The sequence below is a fragment of the Saccopteryx bilineata genome, chromosome 3 (genome assembly GCF_036850765.1).
Source record: "Saccopteryx bilineata isolate mSacBil1 chromosome 3, mSacBil1_pri_phased_curated, whole genome shotgun sequence".
Taxonomy (NCBI): Eukaryota; Metazoa; Chordata; class Mammalia; order Chiroptera; family Emballonuridae; genus Saccopteryx; species Saccopteryx bilineata.
This window is the reverse complement of record NC_089492.1, coordinates 287,628,772-287,646,786: the sequence shown is the minus strand read 5'-3', so window position 1 is coordinate 287,646,786 and position 18,015 is coordinate 287,628,772. Positions and strand designations below refer to the sequence as shown.

Here is an 18,015-nt window from a genome sequence, read left to right as displayed (position 1 = left end):
AAATGTCCAGAACAGACAAATCTACAGAGACAAACAGTAGATAAGTGGTTGCTTATAGCTAGGGAATGGGAGTGACTGCTAATGAGTACAGAGATTCTTCTGGAAGTGATTAAATGTTCTAAAATTGATTGTAGTGATGGCTGCACAACTGTGCAAACATACTAAAAATAACCAAATTGTATACTTCAAGTGGGTAAATGGTATGGTATACAAAATACATCTCAATAAGGCAGTTATAAAACAAAAGATCAAGAGCTACAGTGGTGAAGAAATTTTGGAAGGCCACAGGATATGAACTGGCAGCTAGCTGGCTTAGAAGCTGTAAAGTAACTCAGGAGAGACCGTGGCCTGAACTAGGGTAATGGGACTAGGAAGAGAGAGAGGGAAAAGAAACAATACTTGGTTAGATAGTGAAGAGAAAGGGGAGTCCACACTATGCAGGGTTTCTGGCTTAGACAGTTGAGCAGCTACTGTCTGATTGGCCCTGGCTGGTTGGCTCAGTGGTAGAGTGTCGGCCTGGTGTGCAGGAGTCCCAGGTTCGATTCCCGGCCAGGGCACACAGGAGAAGCGCCCATTTGCTTCTCCACCCCTCCGCCGCGCCTTCCTCTCTGTCTCTCTCTTCCCCTCCCGCAGCCAAGGCTCCATTGGAGCAAAGATGGCCCGGGCGCTGGGGATGGCTCCTTGGCCTCTGCCCCAGGCGCTAGAGTGGCTCTGGTAGCAATAGAGCAACACCTCAGAGGGGCAGAGCATCGCCCCCTGGTGGGTAGAGTGTCGCCCCTGGTGGGCATGCCAGGTGGATCCCGGTTGGGCGCATGCGGGAGTCTGTCTGACTGTCTCTCCCCATTTCCAGCTTCAGAAAAATACAAAAAAAAAAAAAAAAAAAAAAGTTATATAAGTACTCAGAGAAGATTTTGTTAAAAGCGGCTGTAAGCTTTTTGCAGTCGGTCATTTGTTTAATTTTTAAATACAATTTCATGTTATGTTTACAAAAGAAACTGGATGTTTAAAGAGAATTAAGTGTTCAATTTGAATTAACTAACATCAAAAGCTATATATTTGTCTTATACTTTTATATAAAATGTATTGAATACACGAATAGACTAGTAAGATTTATAAATTAAATTTAGGACTTAAGGAAAACTTGGTATTATATTTTCTGATCTTATTAATAAATTGACTATTAATTTTGAACACCAATAACTAAGTAGTTGGGTATCACTGACATGTAGTATTAGTCACTAGAAATCAGCAGTTCCAATTTGATGGCTTCTAGTTTTTCTCTGTGAAATAGGAAGTAAAGTCATCTGTTCAAAAGGTAAAATGGACAACCTGACTAGGCAGTGGCACAGTGGATAGAGCGTCGGACTGGGACACAGAGGACCCAGGTTCAAAACCCCAGGGTTGCTGGCTTAAGCATGGACTCATCCAACCTGAGCACGGGCTCACCGGCTTGAGCCCAAGGTCTCTGGCTAGAGCAAGGGTCATTCACTCTGTGAAGTCCCCTGGTCAAGGCACATATGAGAAAGCAATCAATAAACTAAGGAGCCACAATAAAGAACGAATGCTTCTCATCTCTCTCCCTTCCTGCCTGTCTGTCCCTCTCTCTGTCTGTTGCTTTAAAAAAAAGAAAAAAAAGAACTTAGATTAAAAACAAAAGAGGTAGGAGAGATGGGTGGTGACAGAAAGGGGAACAGGAATCCTGCATCTAATGAATAGCTGAAATAAAAGTACAGTGCAGTCCCTCACCTATCGTGAGGGTTAGATTCCAGAAACCCCTGTGATAGGCAAAAATCCGCAAAGTAGCAAGCAGCCTTATATTTTTTTTATTTTTTATATATATTTTAAGGCTTTATAAACCCTCCCCACACTCTTATAAACCTTTCCCACACATATTTTGCTTGTTTTACCACAAAAATAATTAATATATAAAAAATACCCATACACCGCAAAATCACGTGATATAGCAAAAAATCCACGATACAAAATTAGGTATATACAATTTAAAAATCCGCAATACAGTGAGACAGCAAAAAGTGAACCGCAATATGGCGAGGGACACCTGTAATGGGAAAGGGTGGGGAAGGAGGGAATACAGAAGGACCAGCCAACTCTGTCACAGGCCTACACAGGCCTACTTTGGAGTGCAGAAACCATGACTTCACAGAAATATGCACCAGCTAAATGATACCTTTTTCTTTACAATTACTTAGCATAACTTGCTTCCAAATAATGTTATGTGGAATTGGTTACTCTGAGGTAGTAACAGAACATGTTTCTAGAATTTGATTTTAGCCATAATTTAAAGATAGAAATAACTGAAAGGAAAACCATTTACATAATATATTTAAAGAAGAGTACTTCTGCATTCTAATCCTGACCACAGCAAAAAATCATCTCTAGTAAAAAAAAAAAGTGTAAAATACAATTCTATTGCAGAAGATAATAAAAGCAGTATTTACTCATTATACTTTAATATCATTTCCAGGTCTTTTATCCTGTCTAACCCCTAAGTCAGGATTCCAGACTAGTGTCATCCAATAGAACCTTCAGCAATAATGGTAATATTCTGTATCTATACTGTCCAACAGCAGCTACTGAGCTAGTGTGAATGAAGATCTTAATTTTTTCATTTAATTTAAGTAGCCATATGAGGCCAGTGGCTACCATATAGGAAAGTGCAACAGACTTTTTTATTAAAGAAAATGAAGAAATTTATAGGCCCAACAATCCTACATTAATATAACACAAAAGAGAAAACAAATATGTAAACTCACTCAGCCATTCTTCAATGAATATTGCCCCTGAACAGTCAGGTTCAATTCTCATGATGCAAGAATTCTGAACCCTTGTCTGACCGGTGGTGGTGCAGTGAATAGGGCATCAGCCTGGGGTGCAGAGGACCCCAGGTTTGAAAACCCGGGGTTGCAGGCTTGAGTACGGGCTCATCTGGCTTGAGTGCAGGTTCACCAGCTTGAACAAGGGGTCGCCAGCTTAAGTATGTGATCATAGACATGACCCCATGATCACCAGCTTGAGCAAGAGTCACTGGGTTGAGCAAGGAGTCACTGGCTCAATTGAAGCCCCCCAATCAAGGTCCGTTATGAGAAAAAATCAACAACTAAAAAGCCGCAACAAGCTGATGCTTCTCATCTCTACCTTCCTGTCTGTCTGTCCCTCCCTGTCCCACTGTCTCTATCTTTCCCACACACACAAAAAAAAGATGTCTACAAGACTTTAATATTGTGAGAACTGTTCATGTTGCAAATACTGTTTTAGGAAATGATACAATAAACAATTTAGCACAATTTTCTAATACTTATAATAAAAAAAAAAGATATCAAAAGAAGAAAAGACACCAAAAAGCCAATAGCGGTAATCTCTATAAATTTCATGAACATAGCGGTTTCTATTGTTTTATACTGAAATATATACTCAATAACAAGTAATAAAAAACTATTTATAGAAATATATAACAATGTAACTACAGTTAACAATACTTTATTATATATTTGAAATTTGCTAAGAGGATTATATCCTAAGTGTTCTCACCACACACACACACACAGAAAAATGTTAACTCTCTGAGGTGGTATGTTCATTAGCTTCAATGTGGTGATTATTTTACAATGCATATCAAATCATCAAACTGTACATCCTAAATATATAGAATTCCTAATTATATCCCCAGTATAACCTATTTCTACACTGACCTGAAACTTAGTAATACTTCAAATATTTTGTTCTTAATATATGATACTCTTGTTTACCTTATCCTTTTCAAAATATTGTAATAAATAAAATTTTACAAAGTACACTTGAGATTCCATACATATCCAGGCCTACTTCCACTGACTAAGTAAACATCTGGTCAGCATCTTTAATACAATATTAAATAAACAAAAAAGATTGTTGACTAAATGATCTTTTTAAGTTTTTAAATATTTTAAACTCCAAAATATCACTACTACTTAACATCTCAGTGTAAAGATCTACACATTAAACATCTGTCTAAATAGAGATGCCGTTCTCTGATGGCTGGCCTGTTGTGGCCCAGTGGGTAAAACATTGACCTGGAATGCTGACGTCACCGTTTCAAAACCCCAGGCTTGCCTGGTTAAGGCACATACAAGAAGCAACTTCTTAAGAGTTGATACTTCCTGCTCTTCCCCCAACTCTCTTGCTCCTCTCTCTAAAAAACAATAAAAATAAAATCTTTAAAAAAAAATACTACATTCTTTGAAGTTACAGCTATAACATGAAATTACATTAAATCATATCTAGATGGTATGTCTTTCATAACAAATCTCACCCAAAGAAAGCAGCTGCTGAAAATAAGTTACCATTCTCACTATTAATTAGCAGCAAAAAAAATATATATATATATATATATGATCACTGTAAAAGAACAAGCACAGCCTCATTTCCAGAATATATATATAACACATCAAATAATGTTCTCATTCACATTTAACTTTCAGAAATTCAGTATTTTATATCTTTAAATTTGTTCATGAAATATTTATAATATGCAGTCAAGTATTAGAGAAGATAGGGTACACCAGGTACTCACTACCCAGAGTAACGAATGTTGACATCTTGTCATATATATAGTACTTCAAATCTATTTTTCCCCTATAGCAATTAATAAAACATTACAAATACAGTTAGATCCTCTCCATTCACTTTTTAAAAATATTTAGAAAGGATGAACTAGAAGTAACCAGGCTTCTGGGTTCCTAAATTTTTTAAAACTCTGTAACACATTTTTATTATGCTGATTAAACTCTTCACCAATTCATTGTATAAATTCCAGCCTGCAGCAAAAGCTTACTATTGTTATATGAACTTAACTATAATAAATAACCTTTAAAATATATATATATATTAAAGATATCTTCAGAAAGACTATCTAAATGGGTACCTTTATCATCAACCTATATTACTAGCATTTTGGTTGACACTTTTGTTTAAATGATTCCTTAGATTTTCACTGTCCGATAAAGGAAAACACTAGCTACATGTGGCTTATTGAGCGCTTATGATGTGCTAATCCAAACTGACACATGAGTACAAAATGCATACAGGATTTCAAATGGTTAGTATGAAAAAAAATTTTAATTCATTTTTATATTATTCACATGTTTAAATATGTTTTGGACATATTGGGTTAAATAAAATATCTTGTTAAAATTAATTTCACTGTCATTTCTTAAATGTCGCTACCATAAAATTTAAATTACATATGTGGCTTGTAGTAAAGCTCACATTATAATTTCTATTGCAAAAGGCTGTCCCAGATAAATCAAAGTAGCACCAGAATAAGAACTACTATTTCAGAATCAAGACTTCGAGAAACATGCAATGGCTGAAATGGTCAAAATGGTCGAGTTGTGGTTGTTACCTCAGTCGTTACCTAGGTGACTGAGGCAGAAGAATACTATTTAGGGAAAAGCAGGACTCCCGGATTATCCTTCTACATCACCAGAATACCCCAGATAAACTTTCTTTGCTCCACTTCATTTTACTCACATGCATCTGGAAAATTCCTCTCCTAAAGAAGTTATTTATTTATACAGTAACTTAAACAGACTGAAAACAGATCTAATACAACTGATCACTCATTTAATATTTCTGTTAACTGGAACTAGAGACACAGTGGTAAATACTACTGTGGCTGGCATTCTGGTGTATATGGGAAAGTCAAACAATAAAATAGTTAACAAGTTAAGTAAAAAACTCATTTCAGGCCCTGGCCGGATGGCTCAGTAACTAAAGCATCATTTTGGCGTGCTGAGGTTGCAGGTTCCATCCCCAGTCAAGACACGTTAAGAGAAACAATCAATGAGTGCACAACTAAATGGAACAACAAGTTGATGTGTGCTCTCCCTCTCCCTCTCTTCCCCTTCATCTCTCTCAAATCAATGGAAAAAAATATTTTAATAAAAAATTTAAAAACTCATTTCAGAATAGTGCTTTGAAAAAGTCATGTGAAAGAAGTCCATAGTCAGTCTTTCCAGTCCAATTCTATCTTTAGAATCAGCTTTTAGAAGACTTTAAATGCTGCAGACTCTGAGATTTATTTTAGGAGTGATAAATTAGTTATTTCAATGTGTTCATTTTCTGTGTAAATATTTTCAATCACAGCATTCTGAAAAACACATGTACTGTTCCCGAGGACATCACACAGAAAATGCAAGGCAATTTATGTCACTGCCATGACTCTCATAAAACTATGTGCCCAATTTGGCTTTTAATGCTTAATTAAGAAAATAAAAAGTGAATGCCCTCTTTCCTTGAAGAAAGGCAAATAAGAATATCTCTATAAACATGACAAAATAAGTTCCAAATTGTCAAGCATCCAGCATTTTTAATATAAATTTTCTGGTTCAGGAAATGACAAAGACCCAGACTGACATGGTCAACTCTCTCTCTGAAAAAATAATCAACTCCAAGAACCCTGAAAGTTCATGGTACAGATAAAATGTACATGTGTGTGGCCATAGATACACAGCTGAATTGGCCTCCATAAATTAGGTGCCAATCAGGTCTGGGTTTAAAAACAATCACCCAGTACTGTCTACTCACATGCATCCATCCACCAAAATACTGCTGAACCATTATGAACCACACTAATTTAAATACACGATACACAATTGGATGAGAAAAATAGTAGACGTTAGAAATGCTTGATAATAAGATTCAATCAAAAAATAATAATTAGATTCAATCAGTAAATTATAGCAAACTCATATAACAGAACACTCCACAGTTACTAAAAATAATTCTGAAAGTTTATTTATTGGCATTTAATCATATAAAAATACTGGTTTTACTAAATATGCAGTCATTTTATTTTATTTTTTATTTGTTGATTTTAGCAAAAGAGGAAGGGAGAGGAGGAGAAAAGAAGAGGAGAGAGGAGAGGGGGAGACAGAGAGATAGAGACAGACAGACAGAAACATCAATCTGTTCCTGTATGTGCCCTGACCAGGGATTGAACTGGCAACCTCTGCACTTTAGGACAATGCTCTAACCAACTGAGCTATCCAGCCAGGGCTGAATATGCAGTAATTTAAATAATATATCTAATATAAACCATTTTTCAAATGTATTTATATAGTATCTGTAGGAATAAAGTCTGGAAGAATATATCACAAATACCTAACATTAACTATCTATGGATTTTTTTTTTTATTCATTTTAGAGAGGAGAGGGAGAGACAGAGAGAGAGAGAGAGGGAGAGAGAGGGAGAGAGAGGGAGAGAGAGGAGAGAAGCTGGAAGCATCAACTCCCATACATGCCTTGACCAGGCAAGCCCAGGGCTTCAAACCGGCGACCTCAGCATTTCCAGGTTGATGCTTTACCCACTGCGCCACCACAGGTCAGGCTCTATGGATGTTTATTAGTATGTTTTTTTAATTTTTCCACTGATTAGAGAGAGAGAGAGGGAGGGAAAAAGAGAGGGAGAGAAAGGGTAAGCAGGTTGGGGGAAGGGACAGACAGAAAGAGAGAGAAGCAACAACTCGATGTTCCACTTAGTTGTTCCATTTAGTTGTGCAATGACTGATCACTGCTCATTCGTGCCCAGACGGGGGAACCCTGCAACCTCCGGGTGCCAGAACAACACTTGATGGCCTGGCCAGGGCCTACTTTCTATTTTTTAACCCTGTTTTCTGATTTTTGTGCAATGAACACTTACTACCATTTCATATAGTGAGAAAAACACGAAAGTTGTTTAAAGCTAGTTACAAAACATTATATATATATATATATGATAGCAATGATATTTAAAGTTAATGAGATAAAAAGAAAAGGTAGTTACACAAAATAAATACCACAGAGTTAGTACAACAATCTATAGATAGTCCTCCCCTCCCCCCATTTCTAGAAGCCTTTAACATTCATGCACCATCTTCCTTCTCACCTGGGTCCAACCACAGTCAAGGTGAGGACAAGAGGACACACCCCTCTGACAGCCAGACAGCCGGTTCCCATGTATCCTCATCACCCATGACTCCAACTCACTCCGTGAAGCCAACACAACCACAACATGCTCCCTATCTGAAGCCACTGGTTCAGGGTGTTCTGTTCTCTTACCACGGGCCTCAGTCCTGAGTATTCCAATACGCTTGTCCTCCAGACTCAACAGAACCTTTCGTCCTGTGATCATGTTTCTTTCTGTCAGCACTATTCAGATTTCAATTCTACTTAATCTTAAACTCACTGACATCCTTCATTTTGGTTAAACTCCTTAAAAACCACACCCAAACTGTCTGGCCTGTGGTGGCGCAATGGATAAAGTGTCAACCTCAAATGCTGAGGTCGCTGGTTCAAAATCCTGGGTTTGCCTGGTTGGGATACATATGGGAGTTGATGCTTCCTGCTCTTTCTCATTCTCTTTCTCTCTCTCTCTCACTACTCTCTTTAAAAATGAATAAATTTTTTTAAATTTTTTTTAATTAGAAGAAAAATCACGCCCAACTTAGAGTACTTCAACAACTTAAAAGAATCAAACCAGAATTATTATTCTATTATATAGAGAAGAATCATGCTATACCTCATCTGCTCAAGAAGATAATCAGAGTTGCTCAAGTACTACTGGCATGCACTTTAACTTTTCAATGGTTAATTTTCCATCTCCTAATTTTCCTCAAAATAATTTCATTATTCTGAAAGAGCTGATTTCCATGTGAACTTGCTATCTAATCCTCATACCTCCTCTCATAATATTCATCTCTCCTCTCAGTTTTTAAAAAGATTTTATCTATTGATTTTACAGAGAGAGGAAGGGAGAGTGAGAAGTATCAACTCACAGTTGCTTCACTTTAATTGTTCACTAACTGCTTGTCATATGTGCCTTGACCAGGCAAGCCCAGGGTTTCGAACTGGCAACCTCAGCATTTCAGGTCAACGCTTTATCCACTGTGCCACCACAGGTCAGGCCTCTCCCATATCACCTGTATATTCCAGCACCAAACATCAAATATACATGGTTAGTGTTCAATAAACATTAAAATATCCGAACTCTCTTATCACTTATGCTTTATATTAACTCACCTAATTCTCACAGCAATCCTACCACATAGTACAATTATTATCCCTATTTTATACATAAGAAAACTGAGGCCCAGAAATATTATGTAATTTCCTCATTAAGATAAAGTTACTGTTGCCAGAGCTGAGACTTAAACCCAGGCATCTCACCTTGACCAGGTGATGGTGCAGTGGACAGAGCATTGACCTGGGACACTGAAGACCGAGGTTAAAAACCTAAAGGTCACCAGCCTGAGCACGGGCTCACCAGCTTGAAAGCAGGGTTACCAGCTTGAGTGAGGGATCATAGACATGACCCCATGGTCACTAGCTTGAGCCCAAAGGTCTCTAACTTGAAGCCTGAGGTTGCTGGTTTGAACAGGCCACTGGCAGGGCTGGCAACCCTCCACTCCCATCTAGGAATGTATGAGAAGCTATCAATAAATAGCTAAGGTGCCGCAACTCTAAGTTGATACTTCTATCTCTCTCCTTTTCTGTCTTTCTCTCTCTCTCTCACTAAAAAATAAATAATAATAAACACAGGCATCTACCTTCCAAGTATATGCTCTTAACCATTATGTCACAATGCCTCTCAAACCAAAGACAAACTTTAGCTTAACTGAAAAATCTTTCAGTTAAAAACATGGTTAATAATTTCAACATGATTTAAGTAAACATCCAACTTGTATATAGTTTTTATACCAACTGTAATAATACCAAAGCTCTTAGTATCTGCTTATCATTCAAAATACAGTAACACACTATTTTCACACACCACTTCTTTTTTTTTTTTTTTTTTTTTTTTTTTTTTTTTTTTTTCTGAAGCTAGAAACGGGGAGAGACAGTCAGACAGACTCCTGCATGCGCCCGACTGGGATCCACCCGGCACGTCCACCAGGGGGCGACGCTCTGCCCCTCCGGGGCAACGCTCTGTCGCAACCAGAGCCACTCTAGCGCCTGGGGCAGAGGCCAAGGAGCCATCCCCAGCGCCCGAGCCATCTTTGCTCCAATGGAGCCTCGGCTGCAGGAGGGGAAGAGAGAGACAGAGAGGAAGGAGAGGGGGAGGGGTGGAGAAGCAGATGGGCGCTTCTCCTGTGTGCCCTGGCCGGGAATCGAACCCAGGACTTCTGCACGCCAGGCCGACACTCTACCACTGAGTCAACCGGCCAGGGCCTCACATACTACTTCTTATATAAATTTTCTAAATTATTTTCACTTTAAACGTCTAGTGACTTTCTAAATTTTTCCATTCTCTTGAAGTTCTTCTCAAGAACATCTTGTTCTAGTTGAAATATATAATACACAATTTATAAAATTCTTTAAATAAGTTTTCCTCTTTCTTCCCTCTAAACAACATCAATATTTGACTTTTCTCTTAAATATGTTCTCTTTTGCTAAATATTAAAATAACATCAGAGTAAAAAATTAGAACTACTTATTCTGAGTGAAGTCAATAAGCACGTCAACCTCTGATGGAATTCTGAGTGAAGCAAGAAAGAAAGTTATCAATATTTTATCTGTTAACATTTACACTGCAATCTACTTAATACAGTATGTAATATTAGCGTTTCAATTTCTGGAAGGTACTGGCTTATCTAAGAAATCCAGATGTTATCTTTATCCTCTCAAAAAATATATATACTTTCAAGTGTCACTGAATATTTTCTTATGTTTTATACCATTAAAATTTAATAATGGAACTGTGAAAGGAAATTATAAAGAGGAGGGAAGGAGAGGACCTATCTTGGGTTCAATTTTTAAAACTTCTTAAAAAAAAATATGGGCCCTGGCCATTTGGCTCAGTGGTAGAGCATCAGCCCAGTGTGTGGATGTCTCGGGTTTAACTCCCTGTAAGGGCACACAGGTGAAACAATCATCTGCTCTCCACCCCTACTCCTACGCCTCCTTCTCTACCCCTCTCCCACAACCATGGCTCAAATGGTTCGAGCAAGTTGGCCCAGGGCATTGAGGATGGCTCCTTGGCCTCGTCTCAGGCACTGAAATAGCTCGGTTGCAGAGCAATGGAACAGCAGCAGCTCCAGATGGGCAGAGCATCACCCTGTAAGGGCCTTGTCAGGTGAATCCCAGTCAGGGTACACACAGGAGTCTGGCTCTCTGCCTCCTTGCCTCTCACTTAATTATATATTATATAATATATAATTAATTATATATATATAATGGGAAAATAAAACAAATGAACATTTTATTTGAATGAAATTTTTAAAATATATAGTTTCAGACAGGTCGCCCTAAAATTTTAAAGAAAGATGTATGGCCATGATAAAAAAAGTTTCAACTACCCAGACCTCAGTATAAACCCTAATCTGGTATTACTAGTGGTAAGACCTCCCTGAATCTCCATTTCCTCACCTGGAAATCAGTAACAATATCATCTCTCCTGTGCTCACTTTGGCAGCACATATGCTAAAAATTGAAACTACACAGAAGATTAGCATGGCCCCTGCGCAACAATGACACGCAAATGATTAACTCAAAAGAAATGAGTCCAAGAACAATGCGTAACATTCAATAGCAAAACCTGACTTTTTTTATTATTATTTTTGTGTGTGTGTGACCGACAGAAACAGAGAGACAGAGAAACAGGAAGGGAGAGAGATGAGAAGCATCATTTCTTCTGCTGCAGCTCCTTAGTTGTTCATTGATTGCTTTCTCACATGTGCCTTGATGGGGGGGGCCCTCCAGCAGACTGAGTGACCCTCTGCTCAAGCCAGCCGCCTTGGGCTCAAACAGCTGAGCCTGCGCTCAAGCTGGCAACCTTGGGGTTTCAAACCTGGGTCCGCCACGTCCCAGTCCAATGCTCTATCCACTGCACCACCACCTTGTCAGGCGTGACTTTTCACTATATACATATTCATATATGGCCATCTGAAATTAAAACGATGCTGAGTTATACCTGGGGAGTATGTGCTAATGTTACTTGCGTTTCCTTCATAAACCTTAAATGTTCTGAAATCAACTATTTAAAAAACTAATAATACCTCTCCTGAAAAATGGGTTATTAGAAGTAATGAGACTACAGAAGCTAGATCATTCCTCTTTCTGCAACCCCTTTTTATATTCAATATACTAAGCAAATATATAGCAAAAAACTAATTCACCTGAAGTATCAGACATTATACAAAATTTATCTAATGTATAAATCAACATGCCCAAAGATATTGCGGGTTCAGGTTCATATCACTGCAATAAAGCAAGTAACACAAATTTTTTGGTTTCCCAGTACATATAAAAGTTATGTTTTCGCCCTGGCCAGTTGGCTCAGCATCAGAGCATCGGCCCAACGTGTGGAAGTCCTGGGTTCAATTCCTACCCAGGGCACACAGGAGAAGCGCCCATCTGCTTCTCCACCCTTACCCCTCTCCTTTCTCTCTGTCTCTCTCTTCCCCTCCTGCAGCCAAGGCTCCACTGGAGTAAAGTTGGCCTGGGCACTGAGGATGGCTCCATGGCCTCCACCTCAGGCACTAGAATGGCTCTGGTCACATATGAGCAACGGCCCAGATGGGCAAAGCATCGCCCCCTAGTGGGCATTCCGGCAGGATCCCAGTTGGGTGCATGTGGGATCCTGTCTCTCTGCCTCCCTGCTTCTCACTTCAGAAAAATACAAAAAATACACACAAAAAAAGTTATGTTTATACAATATACTGTATTCTATTAAGTGTGCAAAGTACCTACCTTAAAAAAACACTTTATTCCTAAAAAATGCCAACCATCTGAGCCTTGAGTAAAGCAATCTTTTTCCCTGGTGGAGAGTCAGTCCTACCTCATATTGATGGATGCTAACTGATCAGGGTCATGGCTGCTGGAGGCTGAAGTGACTGTGGCAATTTCTTTAAAAAAGACAATGGAATCTGCTTCATCACTGACACTTCCTTTCACCAACACTTTCTCTGGAACAAGTGATGCTGTTGGATCGCGTTTTACCCACAGTAGAACTTTTCTGAAAACTGGCGTCAGTCCTCCCAACCCTGCTGCTACGTTATCAACTAAGTTTATGTAATACTCTAAATCCTTCGTAGTCATTTCAACAGTCTTCACAGCATCTTCACCATGAATGGAGTCCATCTCTAGAAACCCCTTTCTCTGTTCATCCACAGAAGCAACTTCTCATCCATTCAAGTCTTACACACATTACCATGTATTAAAGCAATTCAGTCACAACTTCCAACTCCAGTTCTAATTCTGGTTCTCTCACTGTTTCCCCCACTTCTGCCATTACTGCCTCCACTGAAGTCTTGAACCTGAAAAAGTCATCCATGAGGATTGGGATCAACTGCTTTCAAACTCCTGTTAATGTTGACATTTTGACCTCTTCCCATGAATCATGAATGGTCTTAATGGCATCTAGAATAGGGAATCCTTTCCCGAAGGTTTTCAATCGACTTTGCCCAGATCTGTCAGAGGAATCACAATCTATGGCAGCTGTAGTCTCACAAAATGTATTTCTTAGACAATGAGACTTGAGGGTTAAATGACTCCTTGATCTATGGACCGGAGAATGAATGTTGTCAGCAGGCATGAAACAACATGAATCGCATTGTCCATCTCCATCCGAGCTCTTGGGTGAACAGGTGCACTGTCAATGAGTAGTAATATTTTGAAAGGAATCTTTCTTTTCCTTTAGCAGTTAATCTCAAGAGTAGGCTTAAACTACTCAGTAAAACCATGCTGTAAACAGATATGCTGTCATCAAGGCTTTGTTATTCACTTATAGAGCACAGGCAGAGTAGATTGAGCATATTTTTTCTTTTTTAATTTTTATTTATTGATATTAGTGAGAGAGGAAGGGGGAAGAGGTAGGAGAAGGAAGGAGGGAGGGAGAGACAGGAACATGAAGCAGTTCCAATATGTGCCCTGACCGGGGATCGAACTGGCAACCCCTGAGCTTCAGGACGATGCTCTAACCAACCAAGCTATCCAGCCAGGGCAGATTGAGCATATCCTTAAGGGTCCTAGAATTTTCAGTTTGGTATATGAGCACTAGCTTCAACCCAAAGTCACAGCTGCATGAACCCCTAACAAGAAAGTCAGCCTGTCCTCTGAAGCCAGGCACTGACTTCTCCTCTCTGGACAGCAAAGTCCTGGATGGCATCTTCTTCCAATACAAGGCTGTCTCGTCTGCACTGAAACCTGTTGTGCAGTGTAGCCGCCTTCATGAATCACCTTAGCTAGACCTTCTGGATAACCTGCTGCAGCTTCTGCATTAGCACTTGCTGCTTCACTTTGCATTCTGATGTTATGGAGATGGCTTCTCTCCTCAAACCTCATGAACCAACCTCAGGCAGCTTAAGACTTTCCTTCTGCAGCTTCCTCACTTCTGACAGCCTTCACAGAATTGAGGAGTTAGGGCAGGCATGGCCAACAAAAGGCCCACGGCATGCGGCCCGTGTAATGAGTTTATGCAGCCCGCGATTAAATTTTTAATATTCTCCTCTACTTTAAAATCTCAGCTACTCAGAAGCAGAAGCGTCTTTGATTATTGGAAATAGAGATATTTAAGAAGATAGTGATATGCAGAAAAGAATTCTATGTGTGACTAATCTAGGGTTAACTTCCAATAATTGGTCGAATGGATTCACAATACTTCATTTTTTTTTTTTTAAATCCATTATAAAGATTTACAACTTTTGTACTCGTCTATACTCAATATGAACTGTTTGACGTTTAGCAGCGCTGTGAAACCCACATTCTTTTAGGCGGAGTTTGCCAGTGCGCATCAAAGGTCAAACAATTTGTTATTTTTGTGGTCAAGTGTGCTGAATCAAATGGCACTGTAGCATAGACAATAGCTGCAGTGGATAACTGAAAACGTGTCCAGGCTGTTTGTAAAACGAAATAATTGTTTTATTTGCGATATAACCCCTTTAAGCTCATTCTATTAATTAAATATTGTTTCAATTGATTGTGATACAGTTTAGATATCTATACAGTATGTAATTATATTTTTATTAAAATATATTTTTATTAAAATAATATTGTATATTAAAATTTTTTTCACTCACATTTATTCATAAACAAATTACATAATAAAATTTTGTTTAAACAAATTGTTTTTGTATTTAACATTTTTTAATTTTAATATTTCTTCTGGCCCATGAAAAAAGTTTTCTCTCTAATCTGGCCCAGGGGCAAAAACTGTTGGCCACGCCTGAGTTAGAGCCTTGCCCTGGAGGAGGCTTTGGCTTATGGAATGTTGTGATGGGTGTGATCTTCCACCCGGTCACTAAAACTTTCTCCAAATCAGCAATAAGTCTGGTTAAATTTCTTCTCATGTGTGTGTTCACTAGAGTAGCACTTTTAAGTTTCTTCAAAAGCTATCCCCTTACATTCACAACTTGGCTATTTGGTACAAGACACTAAGCTTTGGCCTGTCTCAGCTTTCAACATGCCTTCCTCACCAAGCTTAATCGTTTCTAGCTTTTGATTTAAAGTAGGAGACTCGGCTCTGGCCAGTTTGCTCAGTGGTAGAGCGCTGGCCTGGCGTGCAGAAGTCCCAGGTTTGATTCCCGGCCAGGGCACATAGGAGAAGTGCCCATCTGCTTCTCCACCCTCCCCCTCTCCTTCCTCTCTGTCTTGCTCTTCCCCTCCCGCAGCCGAGGCTCCATTGGAGCAAAGATGGCTCGGGCGCTGGGGATGGCTCCTTGGCCTCTGCCCCAGGCGCTAGAGTGGCTCTGGTTGCGACAGAGCGATGCCCCGGAGGGGCAGAGCGTCGCCCCCTGGTGGACGTGCCGGGTGGATCCCAGTCGGGCGCATGCAGGAGTCTGTCTGACTGTCTCTCCCCGTTTCCAGCTTCAGAAAAATACAAAAAAAAAAAAAAGTAGGAGACTGACTCTTCCTTTGACTTGAATACTTATGAGGCCACTATAGCTATTAATTGGCCTGATTTAATATTGTTGTATCTCAGGAAATAGGGAAGTCGAAGAAAAGAGATAAAAAACAAGGGAATGGGCCCTGGCCGGTTGGCTCAGCGGTAGAGCGTCGGCCTAGCGTGCGGAGGACCCGGGTTCGATTCCCGGCCAGGGCACACAGGAGAAGCGCCCATTTGCTTCTCCACCCCTCCGCCGCACTTTCCTCTCTGTCTCTCTCTTCCCCTCCCGCAGCCAAGGCTCCATTGGAGCAAAGATGGCCCGGGCACTGGGGATGGCTCTGTGGCCTGTGCCTCAGGCGCTAGAGCGGCTCTGGTCGCAACATGGCGACGCTCCCGGAGGGGCAGAGCATCGCCCCCTGGTGGGCAGAGCGTCGCCCCTGGTGGGCGTGCCGGGTGGATCCCGGTCGGGCACATGCGGGAGTCTGTCTGACTGTCTCTCCCCGTTTCCAGCTTCAGAAAAATGGGAAGAAAAAAAAAAAAAAAAAAAAAAAAAACAAACAAGGGAATGGGCCCTGGCCGGTTGGCTCAGTGGTAGAGCATCGGCCTGGTGTGCGGAAGTCCCGGGTTCGATTCCCGGCCAGGGCACATAGGAGAAGCGCCCATCTGCTTCTCCACCCCTCCCCCTCTCCTTCCTCTCTGTCTCTCTCTTCCCCTCCCACAGCCAGGGCTCTATTGGAGCAAAGATGGCCCGGGCGCTGGGGATGGCTCCATGGCCTCTGCCTCAGGCGCTAGAGTGGCTCTGGTCGCAACAGAGCGACACCTCATAGCGGCAGAGCATCGCCCCCTGGTGGGCATGCCGGGTGGATCCCGGTCGGGCACATGTGGGAGTCTAACTGCCTCCCAGTTTCCAGCTTCAGAAAAATACAAAAAAAAACAAGGGAATGGCTAGTTGATAGAGCAGTCATAACACATACAATATTTATCAAGTTCACCGTCTCTTAGGGGTGTGGTTCATGGCACCCCAATTAATAGTAATATCACAGATCACTGATCACCATTAACAAATAATGATGATGAAATATTGGGAGAACGACTACAATGTAACAGAGACATGAAGTGAGCAAATGCTGTTGGAAAATAGCAACCACAGACTTGCCTGGCACAGGGCTGGCACAATCCTTCAATTTGCCAAAAAAAAATCAAACAAAAATACACACACGCAGTTATCTAAAAAGCACAATTCAGTCAAGTGAAGCACAAGAAAAAGAGGTATACCTGTATTATTAGACAAAGTATCAAAATACTCATTGTGGCCTTGGCTGGTTAGTTAGCTCAGTCAGTAAGAGCATCATCCCATGAATCAAGGTTGTAGGTTCGATCCCTGGTTAGGCCACATACAGGAAGAGATTAATGAATATATAGCTAAGTAGAATAACAAATGAACACTTCTCTCTCTCTCTCTCTCTCTCTCTCTCCCCCCCCTTCCTGTCTCTCTAAAATCTATCAATAAAAATAAAATAAAAAATAAAATCCTCAATTGTGATTCCCCTGCACAAACAGTTGTCTTTAAGCCTCTCTGCTGTGTTCAGCTATAGAAAGCTGTTTCATGATGTGCAGTCTGAACTAATCATGTTTCCTTTCAAGCTGAGATTTGGTTATAACTTTTTTAAAGGACTATTTCTTGTTACTGAGCATAGGAAACACAGCAACAGTTCAAACTGGGCATCTCAGAGCAAAATGGACCACATGAAATGTCCACCCAATCACCCAGTTTTATTAAAGATTTTGCCAAGTCCCTAGAGAATTTCTAGACATGAAAGCAGAGTTGGTAGAGAATCACACAAAACAAGGCATGAGAAATTACTAGTCAACTTTACAACCTGAAATTTGACTTTAATATAAATCTTAGCGATTAAGTTTACCATAAATTGACCGAAAATTTTCTCATCCATGCCAAAAATTACCCGATGTATTTATACTTTTTAGCTAATTAGAAGAAGAAAAAAGGAAAAAAAAAAAGAAGAAGAAGAAAAAAGCAAGTTACCAAATTCTCTGATTACCAAGTATTGTTTGTACTTAAAACACTTCCTTTTAGAGTTGGTTAGAGCATCATCCCAATGGACAGAGGTTGAGGGTTTGTGCCCCAGTCGGGGCAC

General features: G+C 40.1%; 1 protein-coding gene and 2 non-coding genes across 4 annotated transcripts in view; 2 read left to right on the top strand and 1 right to left on the bottom strand.

Moving 5' to 3' along the window:
* RERE (arginine-glutamic acid dipeptide repeats) overlaps positions 1–18,015 on the bottom strand; it is a 433,372-nt gene that overhangs the window by 380,429 nt on the left and 34,928 nt on the right. The window lies entirely within an intron of this gene.
* On the top strand, positions 11,434–11,539 carry LOC136332738 (U6 spliceosomal RNA). Its single transcript, XR_010730892.1, has one exon. It is a non-coding gene; the product is annotated as a U6 spliceosomal RNA (small nuclear RNA).
* On the top strand, positions 16,429–16,504 carry TRNAT-GGU (transfer RNA threonine (anticodon GGU)). The gene has a single exon. It is a non-coding gene; the product is annotated as a tRNA-Thr (tRNA).